Below are 15,083 nucleotides of genomic sequence, written 5' to 3' on the forward strand. Positions count from 1 at the left end.
ATAAACCTTGACCCCCTACCTCACACCACACACAAAAATGAAGATGGATCATTTGAAGATGGATCAAAAATGAAGATGGAATGTAAAAGCTAAAACGATAATGCTTCTAGAAGGGAACATGGGCAAAAATATTTTCACAACTTTGGGATGGGTAAAGACTACTTAGACAGGACAAAAATGCACTAACTATAAAATAAAAAAAATATGGACACGTTGGACTCCATCAAAATCAAAGATTCTGCTCTCCAAATGACATTCCTGAGAAAATGAAGAGGCAAGCTACAGGTGGGGAAGGAATATTTATTTACATATATCTGACAAATAATCCATATTTAGAGTCTATAAAGAACAACAAGAACTCAATAATAAGGCCAACAATCTTATTAAAAAATGTGCAAAGGTCCTAACAGATACTTCACAAAGGAAGATACATAAAGCATATGAAAAAGTGTGCAACATCATTGATAATCAGAGAAATACAAATTAACACCCACTGGAATAGTTGAAATTAATGTGCCCAACAACATCAAGTGTTGCAGAGGATGTGAGCAACTTTGTTGGCATGAGAGTAAAATGGTAAGACCATTTTTGGAAACACTTGAGCATTTTCTTAGAAATATACACCAACCTCATTGTGATGGTTAATACTTGTGGCAATTTGGCTGGGATCAGGGATGCCCAGAAGCTGATGAAACTATTTCTGGGTGCATCTGTGAGGGTGTTTCTGGAAGATATTAGCATTTGAGTCAGTGTACTGGGTAAAGAAGATCACCCTCTTCATTGTGGGTGGGCACCGTGTAGTTGGCTGAGGGCCTGGATGAAACAAAAAGATGGGAGAAGGGTGAATTCTCTCTTTCTCCTTGAGTAGGGGCATCTATTTTCTCCTGTCCTCAAGTATTGAAGCTCCTAGTTCTAAGCCTTTGAAATCTGGGACTTATACCAGTGGGCACCCCTCCCTGCCCACTCCCCCTTCCCAGGAATTCAGCCTTGGACTGGGAGTTACACCATTTGCTTTCCTGGTTCTCCAGCTTGCAGAGGCATATCATGGCACATCTCAGCCTCCATAACTGCATGAGGCAGCTCCTCTTGTACATCCATATATAATCCTGGAGAACCCTTACAAATACACACATGACTCAGCAATTTTACAGCTAGGTATTATTTACCCAAGACAAAAGAAACATATGCTTACAAAAAGACTTGTACAGACATATTCATGATAGCTAAAACTGAGAACAATTACCATTAACCAGAGGATGCATTAGCAAATTGTGATACATCCTTGCAATGGAATATTACTCAGAAACAAAAAGGAATAAACCGATGTATACTGATATATATAACATGTATGAATCTCATAGAAGTTTTGATGACTGAAAAAACTAGACACAAATATATTGAATGCTTTCATTTTATGCAGTACTAGAAAATACATAATTAACCTATAGTGATAGAAATCAGACAGTGGTTGCTGAGAGCATCAGTGGGGGTAGGGTGTGACTTTCAAAGGCACAAGAAGAAACTTTCAGGGGTATTAGAATATTCCATGTCTTCACTGGGGTGGTGGTTACATGAGTGTGTACATATGTCAAAATTCATCAAACTGTACATGTAAAATCTATGCATTTTATTGCATGTAAATTATACCTCAGTAAAAACATGTCTATAAAGAATTCATTATCAAATGCAACATTCCTCCTACATAGGCTGATGTATTGTTGTTGTCTTGATTTCAACACAAATCTAACTCATTGACTTAGAACAGGCTGTTAAGGGAGACAGGAGAGATGCTGATGGGGTCATGAATTTGATCCTAGTGAGTGGAGGCAATTTACATTGCTCTGTCTTGAAGAGCCTTGCATTTAGGTCCAGCCCTAGTATTGGGTGGTCACTCATGTGCTATGATTTTATTGTGACCAGAAGTCAACCCATTCCAAATTCCTTTGCATACTGGAGTCTGAAGTCAGGTGGGTGAAGCCCTGCCTTTTCACGGTCTTCTCTTCATGAAAGGAGTGGCAAGATGCTGAAACCCCACTTGGAGGTGTGAGTGAATGTATCAGAAGCTGTCCGCCCAGGGCTGGCTACATAATTTGCAGGGCCCACTGCACAATAAACATGCAGGACTCTTGCATGTTTCACAATGAAATCATGAATTGCACGATGGTGTCAGCAGAGTATTAAAACAAGCATGAGCCAAGGATATTGGGTACACTGGGCAAGGGTGGAGATACTCCACCATTTTCAAAGCTGTTTTGAGTTGACCTCTGATGTGACCAGAAGGTGGACATAGGCATAAGGCACAGGGAGAATCTTCCTTCTATGGACCTCATTCATGTGCATCCGGCTTCTTTGCACACACTGTGCCCTGTGCTCAGCCCTGGAAATAAGAGAAGCCATGGGTCCTGCTTTCTAGGAACTCATGGTCTCATAGGAGAGAGTCACACAGGAATATGACAAGCTTCAATATGTGGTAGAGAGCCCTCAGTGCCACCAGAGATGCACGGATGGTGTCATATCCAGATTGGGAGTAGCGGAGGCAGTCAGGGAAAGGCTCCTAGAAGAGGTGGTATTTGATTGGTCATTCGAAGGCTGATCCAACTGGCTATGAGGAGTGAGGGCAAGGCATTCCTGGAGGGGAGAGAGAGAGAGCAGAGTTGGAGTGATGGGAGAGCCCCGAGTGGGTGTGGGATGTGGAGGAAATGTTGCTGTAGCTAGGGTGCAGGCAGTGTGTCTGGGAATCAAAGGCTCTGTCTCTCCCTGTGGAAGCAAAGAGAGCCAGACTCCCCTCTACCTGGACCACAGTGATGAGGCTGCAGAAAGAGGCTGTGCTTTGTTGTTTGGTCACTCCCACCTGGGATGGGGCGGGGGGGTGGAGGGGTGAGGAGACTGATGTGAGAGTGTGGGGACATTTAGGTATTATTCTTGGAGGCTGTGGGGCTACTGAATGGTGGAGAGTGGCCAGTACTGGAGGCACCAGCAATGGTATTCTGGCTGGACAGTATCTGGACATGCATGACTTTTATCTCCGCCCTTTGCTGGTCAGCCTCCCTGGCCTTCCTACCAATTCTATGAGCTCTCCAATGTCCTCCTAGTAGATTATTTCTGGCTTAAGTTAGCCATGGTCACTTTCTGTTGCTGGCAACCAAGAACCCTGATGCAGGATGGTCAGCTGGAGCCAAATGATGAGAGACTTTAATGCTGGCATAAGGAGCCATGGGAGGTGCATGCAGACAATGGGGAGCCATGGGAGGTGCATGAGTGAAGCAGAGCCTTGATCCACAGATCCAGGAAGAGTCATTGTAGAATGAAATGGGGAGGAACAAGACTGTGGGGGGGGGGGGGTTGGCAGGCGAGCTGAACCAAGGCAGTCACAGTGACAAAGGAGGAAATGGCACTGAGACAAGGGGCTCAGGATTGACAAGATTTCACAATGGGCTGGATGTGGCAGGACAGCAGGGATGACTTTTTGCAGAGAATACACATTATGGCCTGTTTCGTCTCTGGTCTTCTGAATAACTGGCTCATCTGTTTCAACTATGGATTTGGGGGAGGTTATAGACCAGAGGTCTCCAACCCCTGGGCCATGGACTGGCACAGATCTGTGGCCTGTTAGGAACGAGGCTGCACAGCAGGAAGTGAGTGGCAGGCCAGTGAGCATTACCACCTGTGCTCTACCTCCCGTCAGATCAGCAGCAGCATTCGATTCTCACAGGAGCGCGAACCCTATCGTGAACTGCACAGGCAAGGGATCTAGGCTGCGTGCTCCTTACGCCTGATGACGTGAAGTGGGCCAGTTTCATCCTGAAACCATTCCCCACCAACTCCTGTCCATGGAAAAATTGTCTTCCACAAAACTAGTCCCTGGTGCTGAAAAGGTTGGGGACTGCTGTTCTAGACCAAGGGGTGTTGGCCTGCCTCTCCAGCCTCAGCTGGGAGGTGACTTCCCCTCAGAGCTGTGCTCTGGAATGAGCAGACAGGAGGGCTTAGGAGCGATTAGCTTCTAAGGGGAGGGAAGAGAGTGACCCTTACTTCCTCTTTAATAACATATGTCAGTAGGTAACGTTTTCAATATGTCACCGTATTTGCAGCTCTGGTCAGCAGGTCGCTATCATTTTTGAGCAATAAACAAAAGACTGCTTTTAATTACTTCTGTGAAATTGCTTGACCCACGCATGATTAAATATTCATTGTGTAGAACGAGACATTTTCTTTGTATATAGATCCATATTAAATTTAGCTGGCAACGCACTGACCGAACAGCACTAATAAATTTCTGGTAATGGGCTGCAGCTTTTCCTGATTGCTCCATCTCTTCCCTCTCAGTCCCTCTCTAGGTCCCTGTCGCTGTCCTGGCCTGGCTATCTCTGTTCCTTCCTTTTGGAAATTGAGGTGAATCTAGTCCTGGCCTAGCTATCTATGTTACCTTTTTAGGAAATTGAAGTGAAACTTACACAACATACAATTAACCATTTTAATATGTACATTTAGTGCATTTACAATACAATGCAACCACTACCTCTTCCTAGTTTCAAAACTTTTTCATCACCCCAGCAGAACACTCCATACCCATTAAGTAACCGCTCCCCAATTCTTCCTCCTCCCATCTCCTGGCAATCACTAATCTGTTTTCCGTCTCTACAGATTTGCTTATTCAAGATATTTCATATAAAAGAAAACAGCAGGGCATGGTGGCTCACACCTGTAATCCCAGCACTTTGAGAGGCTGAGGCAGGTGGATAACCTGAGGCCAGGAGTTCAAGACCAGCCTGGCCAACATGGTGAAACCCCATCTCTACTAAAAACACAAAAAAGTAGCCCGGTGTGGTGGTGGGTGACTGTAATCCCAGCTACCTGGGAGACTGAGGCACGAGAATTGCTTGAACCTGAGAGGCAGAGGTTAAAATGAGCTGGGATTGCCCCACTGCACTTTAGAGCAAGACTGTCTCAATATAAAAAAAAAAGAAAAATCATACAATATGTGATCTTTTGTATCACATGTAGCATAATGTTTTGGGTGTTAATCCATGTTGTAGCATGTATCAGTACTTAATTCCTTCTTATGGCTGAGTAATATTCCATTGTATGGATATACCAATATTTGATTATCCACTCATCAGCTGATAGATCCTTGAATTGTTTCCACCTTTTGGCTATTATGAATTATGCTTCTATGAACATTCGTGTACCAGTTCCTATGTGGACATACGTTTTCGTTTCTCTTGGGTATGTACCCTAGAAGAGGAATTGCTGAGTCATGTGGTAATTCTATGTTTAGCACTTTGAGGAACCACTATACTATTTTCTGCAGCTGCTGCACCATTTTATATTCCCACAAGCCATGTTATGAGGGTCCCTATTTTTCCATACCTTCACCAACACTTGTTATTTTCCATTTTAAAAAATTGTTGGCTGGGTGTGGTGGCTCACGCTTGTAATTCCAACACTTTGGGAGGCTTAGGTGCGCAGATTACTTGAGCCCAGGAGTTTGAGACCAGCCTAGGGAACATGACAAAACCCTGTCTCTACAAAAAATAGAAAAATTAGCTGGGTGTGGTGGCGTGCACCCGTAGTCCCAACTACCAGAGAGGTGGAATTGGGAGGACTGCTTGAGCCGGAGAGGTCGAGACTGCAGTAAGCCATGATTGCACCACTTCATTCCAGCCTGGGTGACAGAGTGAGACACTGTCTCAAAAAATCAACAAATAAACAAACAAACAAACAAAAAAAGCATAGCCATTCTGCTGGGTGTTAAGTGGCATTTCATCGTGGTTTTGATTTGCATTTCTATAATAACTAATGATGTTGAAATTTTTTCTTCCTTTTTTTTTGGAGACAGTCTTACTCTATTACCCAGGCTGGAGTGCAGTGGTGTGATCTTGGCTCATCGCAACCTCTGCCTCCCAAGTTTAAGTGATTCTCATGCCTCAGCCTCCCGAGTAGCTGGAATTACAGACGGCACCACCATACCTGGCTAATTTTTGTATTTTTAGTAGAGATGGGGTTTCATCATGTTGGCCAGGCTGATCTTGAACTCCTGAACTCAAGTAATCTGCCCACTTTAGCTTCCCAAAGTGCTGGGATTACAGGTGTGAGCCACCATGCCTGGCCAAGAATTTTTTCAAGCACTTTTTGGTCACTCATGTATCTTTTTTGGAGAAATGTCTGTTTGAATCATTTGCCTTTTAAAAATTGGGTTGTCTTTTCATTGTTGTAAGAGTTCTTTATATATTCTGAATACTAGATCTTTATCAGATATACAATTTGCAAATATTTTCTCCCATTCTGTATAGTGCCTTTTCACATTCTTGTTACTGTCTTTTGGTGCACAAAAAATTTTAACTTTTATGAAGTCAAATTTACCAATTTTTATTTTGTTGTTCATGTGTTGGGTGTAAAATCTAAGATTCCATTGCCAAATCCAAGGTCATAAAGATTTACCCCTATGTTTCCCCTAATAGTTTTATAAAGCTTTAACTCTTTCATTTAGGTCATTGATCTATTTGAGTTACATTTTGAGTATGGAGTGAGGTAAGGGTTCAACTTCACTGTTTTGAGTGTGGTTATCCAGTTGTTCCAGCACCATTTGTTGAAGAGGCTCTTTGTTCTTTCGTTGGAGACATTCTTTCCCCACTGAATAGTCTTGGCACCCTTATTGAAAATTCTGCCATCTTTGTCTCATTCAACTTCCCTGTCTCCGTCTTTCTCACTTTTTGCAGACTTACACTTACATCCACATTCCTTACCTGTTGTCTTGTGATTGTAGCATTCCACAGGGAAGGGAAATGATGGAGTTTGGGGGAGGCCTGGGGAAGTACTCAGTCAAAGGAGGGATGCTATGGAAGGAGTGAGGCTGGCATCAGTTGCCAGCCAAGTGCTTTGGCATAGAGTGGCAGAGGGGGCTCAGGGCTGGCATGGGAGTAAGAGTAGGACTGATCTTTCCTTTTAACACCAGATCGGGGCTATTGTAAATATCTGAGCAATATTTCATTACACTCGGAGTCCACATCTTGATTTTCCATTTCCATTAGACCTTGTGGAAAATTAACTGTATTAAATTAATATATGATTCAAATTTTTTGAGTTTCTTTTTTCTCATTCCCTCTATTTCCCCTCTCTTAACTAATTCATTATTCCATGGTGACCACATAGCATTTGGGGCAGCTGAACTGGAATTCATTTTAATCCAGACCAGGTATACTATTTACTGGCTTAGCTAGGGGCAAGTAACACCAACTTTCTGGGATTCAGTTTTCTCATTTGCAAAATGAGGAATGAATGTGAAAGTATTGTACAAACTGCAGCACAAGGAGTTATTTTTATAATAATTATATTACAAGTTATTTATTATCGTTTTAAAGGCGCAGGGGTGGAGAACTCAGAGCTGCAGGAAATCACAGGGACTTTTTCGTCAGTGATCTAGAATGACGCAGAGCAGTGATGTGGATATGACCTGAAGCTGAGACCCTCATCACCATTCAGGCCCTAGGAGCTCTGTGCCTGTGCAACCTCTGACTTCCTTTATGGTCAAAGGGCTCTCAAGATTATCAAGTTCTACCTGCGTATTTTACAGGGGAGGAAACTAAGGCCCGTGGAAGGGATTGTCTAGGGTCCCACAAGCATCAGTGATGAAGCCCACCTTCCCATCCAGAGGCCTGACTCCCAGTTCGGGGCCCCCTTCTTCCTCTTTAGACATGCTGTGGCTGCACTGCTTATTGCTTATTCTTAGCATCACCTTCCTGGGAAGCTGGTATCTCCCAGGGTACAGAAAAGAGATGGGGCCACTGTGGGCCCAGTGAACTCAATAAGAGCCCAAAGGCTACCCACCCCCTGCCAAACTCCAATTATAGCTGGAGGGGAGTTACTTTAGTGGGAGCATGCTTGGGGCCTAGGGTATGTGTTCTTTTTTCTTGAAGACAGAGTTTCACTCTGTCACCTAGGCTGGAATCCAGTGGCATGATCTTGGCTCACTGCAACCTCTGCCTAACGGGTTCAAGAGATTCTTGTGTCTCAGCCACTTGAGTAGCTGGGATTACAGGCATGCATCACCACGCCTGGCTAATTTTTGTATTTTTAGTAGAGACATGGTTTTGCCATGTTGGGCAGGCTTGTCTCGACCTCCTGGCCTCGAGTGATCCGCACGCCTCAGCCTTCCAAAGTGCTGGGATTATGGGTGTGAGCCACTGCACCCAGCCAGGTATGTGTTTTTTAATAAAATATTCCAGGCATGACAAACCATGTACCCACCACCAAGCTTAAGAAGCAAATAGGAAAAAATGAGCTTAGCAAAGTTGCAGTTTACAAAATCAATACACAAAAATTAGTTGCATTTCTATACACTAATAATAAACCATCTTAAAAACATTAAGAAATTACAATAACATAAAAAATACAGTGATGAGACACATAATGACATTTTGGTCAACAATGGATTGCTTATGTGATGGTGGTCCTATAAAATGATGACACTGTATTTTTCCTGTGTCTTTTCCATGTGTAGTTATGTTTAGGTACACAAATATTTACTAGTGTTACCGTCAACTATAGCATTTAGTACAGTAACACGCTGTACAGGTTTGTAGCCTAGTAGCAACAGGCTATACCATATAGCCTAGCTGCATAGTAGACTATACCATCTAGGTTTGTGTGAGTACACTCAGTGATGTTTGCACAATGACAAAATTGCCTGATGACATATTTCTCAGAACATAGCTCCATCATTAAGAGACGTATGTCTGTACTTAGGAGTAAACTTAACCAAGGAAGTGAAACACTGATACACTAAAAACTCCAAGATGTTGCAGAAAGAAATCAAAGAAGACATAAATAAATGGAAAGACATCATGTGTTCATGGACTGGAAGACTTAATGTTGTTAAGATGTCAATACCTCCAAAAGTGATCTACAGACTCAATGTAATCCCTACCAGAATTCCAATGACTTTTTTTTGCAGAAATAGAAAAGTCCATGCTAAAATGGAATCTCAAGGGACTCCTGATAGGCAAAGCAATCTTAAAAAAGAACATTGCTAACCAAGAATATGTTAAATATATCATTACATTTTGAAAAAGAAGAACAAAGGTGGAATTCTCACATTTCCTGATGTAAAAACTTAATACAAAGCTATAGTAACTGGGTCAGTGTGGCACTGGCAAAAAGACAAATATACAGACCATTGGAATAGAAGGGTGAGCCCAGAAACAAACCTTCACATATACAGTCAAATGATTTTTGGCAAGGGTTCCAAAACCATTCAATAGGGGAAGAACAGTCTTTTCAACAAATAGCACTGGGAAAACTGGATATCCACATGCAAAAAAAGATGACATTGGACCCTTGCCTTACACCATATACAAAAATTAATTCAAAATGGATCAAAGACATAAATGTAAGAGCCAATATAAAAGTCTTGGAAGAAGATATAGGGAAAATCTTCAAGACATTGGATTTGGCAGATTTCTTGGATATGACTCCAAAAGCACAGGCAACGAAAGAAAAAAATGATAACGTGAACTTCATCAAACTTAAAAACTTTTCTGTATCAAAGGACACTATCAACAGAGGGAAAAGGCAACCCATGGAATGGGTTTGCAAATCACATTTCATATCTGCCAATTATATATCTGAGAAGGAACCAACATCTAGAATGCATAAATAACTCCTGCAACTCAACAATAACAGCAACAAAACAGCCCAATTAAAAAGTAGGACAAAGACTTGAATGGGTATTTCTCCAAAAAAGGTATACAACTGGCCAATAAACACGTAAAAAGATGCTCAATATTACTAATCATTAGGGAAATGGAAATCAAAACTACAATGAGATAATTTGTCATACCCAGTTGGATGGCTACTATAAAAAATCCCCAGAAAATAACAAGTGTTGGTGAGGAGAAAGATATGGAGAAATTTGAATCCTCACGTATTGCTGGTGAGAATGTATAATGGAGCAGCTGCTGTGGAAAAGAGTATGATGATTCTTCAAGAAATGAAACATAGAATTATCATATGTTCCTGCAATCCTATTTTGGGTATAAAACCAAAAGAAGTAAAAGCATGATCTCAAACAGACATTTGTACATCTATGTTCACAGGAGCACTATTTATAATGCTCCTATGAACCATTTTTGTTGCTGTTGTTGTTGTTTGTTTTTTGAGATGGAGTCTCGCTCTGTCGCCCAGGCTGGAGTGCAGTGGCGCGATCTTGGTTCACAGCAACCTCTGCCTCCCGGGTTCAAGCTATTCTCCTGCCTCAGCCTCTTGAGTAGCTGGGATTGCAGGTGCCCACCACCACACCCAGCTAATTTTTGTATTTTTAGTAGAAACGGGGTTTCACCATGTCAGTCAGTCTGGTCTGAACTCCTGACCTTGTGATCCACCTGCCTCAGCTGAACCATTTGGTTTTACAACCAAAATGTGGAAGCAACCCAACTGTCTACTGATGGATGAGTAAACAAAATATGGTGTATCCATACAATGGAATCTTATTCAGCTTTAAAATAGAGGGAAATCCTGACACATGCTACAACATAGATGAATCTTGAAGACATTATGCTAAGTGAAGTAAGCCAGTCACAAAAGGACAAATATCATGATTCTGCCTATGTGATGTACTTAGAACAGTCAAATTCACAGCAGCAGAAAGTAGCATGGTGGTTGCCAAGGGATGGAGGTAGGGGTAATGGGGAATTATTGCTTGATGAGTAGAGAGTTTCTATTCTACAAGATGAAAAGAATTCTGCAGATGGCTGGTGACGAAGGTTGCACAACAATGCAATACACTTAATTCCACTGAACTGTACACTTAAAAATGGTTAAATAATAAATTTTATGTTATGCATATTTTACCACAATTTAAAAAATGATAAAAGAAAGAAACAAGCAAGGGAGGAGTCCATTCTTGGATCATGGCGTCCTCTCTACAGTATTCTTCAGGAGCTCATGGACATGAGGGTTGGCTATGACAGTAGTGATTGCTAGGAAAACTGAGTCTGGAGGCTCCTGCAGAAGGGATCAAAGGCTTTTGAGAAGGTGTTGCTTCCCCTGGCAATCCCAGGGAGATGTAGGTTCTGTTGGCCCTCCCTGGCCCCAACTCTAACCTCTCAGCAGAGTTCGCTAAGGCTTGGCTAGACTGTAATTCCTATTCTTGTGTCCCCACGACAAGCTTTTTGGAGTCTTCCTACCCTCAGAGGATTATAGGAAGATATGTGGAGAGGGTCTCGGTTTCTTGCCACCCACAGCATGCAGACCAGAAGAATAGTGAGAGGAATCAGGGTGGGAGACATGTGTGTGTGTGTGTGTGTGTGTGCGCGCGCGTGTGTGTGTGTGTGTCAGAGAGACAGCGTGCGGTGGGTGGGGGGTGGGAGGGAGAGAGAGAGAGAGAATTCAGAGGATTTGGGAGACCATCCCAACTCCTGTGAGCCCATAGAGATTTCTGGATCTTTCTTCTGTCCTATCCTATGGGGTTAGGTCTTGAGTGAATTTAAGGGAGGTAGCTGCAGGCCTTGTAAATTTGGAAGTGGTTGGTGAGTGGATACACATCTCTGGATTATTCCTTCCCAAGACAGGAAGACAGGGACCACAGCTGTGTTTTCCTGTACAGCAGGCACTAGCCACATGTGGCTGCTGAGCATATGGAATAAGGCTAGTGAGACTGACGAACTCAATTTTCAACTTTATCTAACTTTAATATATGTTTACAAACTAATAGCCCAGTTACTGGAAAACTTTTAAACACGTTTGAAACAATTTGTGTATGTGAGTTTGCTCCCTCATCAAGAAGTATCCTCTTGGTCCAAATACAGATCAAGTATTTCCAGTGAGAATGTAGTATCTGAACTGAGATGTGCCAAAAGTGTCAAATATACATCAAATTTGGAAGATTCAGTATGAAAAAGAGTGTGAAATATCTCGATAAGTTTTTATATTGATGATATGTTGACATGATCATATTTTGAATATATTGGATTAAGCAAACTATTGTTAATATTGATTTCACCCATTAAATTTTTTTTTAAAGCAACTAGGCTGGGTGCAGTGGCACATGCCTGTAACCCCAGCACTTTGGGAGGCTGAGGTGAGCAGATCACTTGAGCCCAGAGGTTTGAGACCTGCCTGGGAAACATGGCGAAACCCCATCTCTACTAAAAATACAAAAAATTAGCCAGATGTGGTGGCATGTTCCTGTAGTCCCAGCTATGCAGGAGGCTGAGGTCGGAGAATCACCTGAGCCCAGGAAGTCCAGGCTGCAGCGAGTCATGGTTGCCCCACTGCACTCCAGCCTGGGTGAAGGGAGTGAGACCTTATCTCAATAAATAAATAAATAGGCAGCTATTAGAAAACTTAAAATTACATGTGTGGCTCACATTATGTTTCTTTTGGATTATGTTGGACTAGAGTGTCCCAGGGAAGCTCAGGCTCAGATCAGTTGGGAAACTTGCCTAGCTAATAAATGGCAGAACCAAAATTTCAACCTAGTTTTCCAAAGCTGTAATGCTTTCTTTTTTGGTTAATTGGAAAACAGTGGGTTTGATCGAGGACCTCTAACAAGACCCATCTGGGAAGGAGGCATTAGTTCTCACCCTGGGCTCTGTGACCAAGGCACTGCTCCAGGAAAGAGGCCTGAGAGAGGCTGGTGGGCAGGGCCAGAGCTCCCCCACCCCTTGTCCCTTGCCTACCATCACCAACCAATTCCATCAGAGAGCTGTGCTTTTATCGTTTCTCTTATACGCGGGACCTGAGATTTCATTTGAGAATGCAGTTTCTACTTAAAATAAAAAAGATTGAAAATCATCTGTGAAGAGGGAAGCCTTTAGACTCAAACAGACCGTATACTTGTGAATTGTTGGACTGTGAGCAAGTTAACTACTTGGGTCCTCAGTTTCATCATTTGTAAAATGGGTGTTGGTGGTAACTGTCCTGAGAGATCATGATGGTAATGAAATAATGAAGGATCTAATGCATGGCTCATAGCATGTGTGCAATTAATGCAACTCCTCTCTCTTTTCCCCTCAAGACTGGCCCTGGACTCAGTTCTGACTCGTGTGTGTGTGTGTGTGTGTCCGTGTGTGTGTGTAAGTGGTGAACTTTCCGTAGGAGTTTCTTGCCTCATATTTTCCTTATTCCTGGAATGATTTGCTTTCAGTGGTAGTTTCATATTCATCTACAGACATGGAAGGACATGGCAGAATGAGATAAAATGGGGGATGAATGCTTCTAAATATTGCCTTTGTGATTGTATTCAATTACACGGGCTTTTTCTTTGCCCGTTTGATGAGAAAGGTGATGAGAAAGGTGATGAGAAAGGCAGGCCTGCAGGGGGCAGCACATGGCCAGTACTTCACTCACGAGGGACTGGCTCATGGGACTCCTGGCTTTGCAAGAAATCAGAGCCTTCCCAGGCATAGGGGAGCCTTGGGGATTTCTGGAAGGAGCCTCAGTTCTGGTGTTGAGATATTTATTATGCCCTGCAAGATACTGATGCTGGTGGAATTAGGTCCTTGGGCTTTTTGGTCTCCTGGCCTCTGTGGTCCAGTCAGCCTCTTCCCCTATCCCTCAAGGATCACTTCTACAGTCTCCTAACTTCAGGGCTGAGAGGGACTTAAATGGTGATCTAACCCTAACATATGTTACCAATACAGGAGGCAACCAACCTTGCAAGGTGGGGATGTGTGTGTCTCCCATCTTACAGGAGAGAAAACAGAGGCTCAGTGAGGTTAAATGACTCTCACCAGGTCTCACAAGTAAGAAGTGATGGATTAAAGCTCTTTTGTTTGAAGGCATCAGAAATGACTAGTCAGTTTAAGCAAAGGAGAGGAATATGGATCCTGGGGGATTTCACAGAATGGCAAGAAAATCAACTAATGTGGCCTCCATGGGTGGGGCCCAGGGTAGCTCAAGATTGGCAGCAACAGTCTGTGGCTCTTTCTGTCCTGAAACTGCTCTCAGGAATGAGCACCAGCCCCAGTCCAGCCCAGACCCGGTGTCTCTCAGACCTAAATTCAGGTTGCCGGGATAGAGGTTCTAGATGGACCCACCTGGATCACTCAGCAGTGGTCAGAGGTCAGGGTTACTAGCATAGATTTGGAGGATTTGTTTTGAGTTCTGTAGTGAGGCCCTGACAGGAACACCACAGGTGTCAACACCTGGTCGATGTTAGTCTTCCAATGCTCAGCCAGGGCCTCTGCTCTGTGGCACAGTCGTGCTCTCCAGTAGCTGCAGGCTAATCCCAGCTGTAAGGTCAGCCGAGGAAACGGAAGGTGCTATTTGCATTTTAATAAGGAATCCAAGAGACCAAAGGCCTCTGGGTCCTAAAAGACTGGTTTTCTCAAATGGTGCAAAGTCCAGGTATTGTAACTGATGGGGCACCAGGGGTAAGGAGCCCGCCCTGGTACTTCCCGTCACACCCACACAAGCGTGCCTCCAACTTCTAAAGTTCACCTGTTCTATCTTGCTGCCCCTTGTTCCCCAACTCCTTTCCATCTCCCTCTCCAAGGATTCAGTAATATGTTGTCTAGACACTACTGCTGCTGTTTCTCCTCCATTAATCCATTTTAATTGGAAAGTTATCATAATGCAAACTCTCTTTGGTATTATTTGCGGCTCTGCATTATTAGAACCTCACCAACTCGCTTTCCCAGCAAATTAAACTTGCTATGGAAGCAATGAGATCAGCTGCTCATATTAAATCAGGCCGCACGTTGTTAAGCGGGGCTGGGAATGGGGCTTCCTCAGCTGGGTGGGGCGCCATGGCTGGAGGCGTTTACAATGGCACCACTGTTTTTATGCTGGGGATTTGGCCTCTGTGCTTAGTTCTTCTCTTTTTTTGGCACTGTGTATTGGAAATCAGAGATGGAAAGAAAGGGGACAAAAAACCCTCTGGTGGTATTTGGCCTCTCACCCCAAACCCAGGACAAACAGCAATGATCAGAATGCACATGGCCCTAACCCCGGATGAATTACAAAGCATATTGCAGTAGTCCTAGGAGCCTTGTGAAGTAGCAATGATCAATCCCTGTGTATGCAGCTGGAAATTGAAGCTCAGAGAAGGTAACTGAACTTGCTCGGGGCTGCACAGGCAACACATA

The 15,083-nt window shown here is 43.3% G+C and overlaps 1 long non-coding RNA gene across 1 annotated transcript in view; it reads right to left on the reverse strand.

The window, feature by feature from the left end:
• Positions 1 to 280: 280 nt before the first annotated feature.
• Positions 281 to 15,083, reverse strand: part of LOC135971833 (uncharacterized) — a 50,258-nt gene continuing 35,455 nt past the window's right edge. The window contains exon 3 of the long non-coding RNA XR_010588131.2: positions 281 to 813. This is a non-coding gene — a long non-coding RNA (uncharacterized lncRNA). The remainder of the gene's footprint in view (positions 814 to 15,083) is intronic.

This window comes from Macaca fascicularis, chromosome 7 (genome assembly GCF_037993035.2).
Source record: "Macaca fascicularis isolate 582-1 chromosome 7, T2T-MFA8v1.1".
Taxonomy (NCBI): domain Eukaryota; kingdom Metazoa; phylum Chordata; class Mammalia; order Primates; family Cercopithecidae; genus Macaca; species Macaca fascicularis.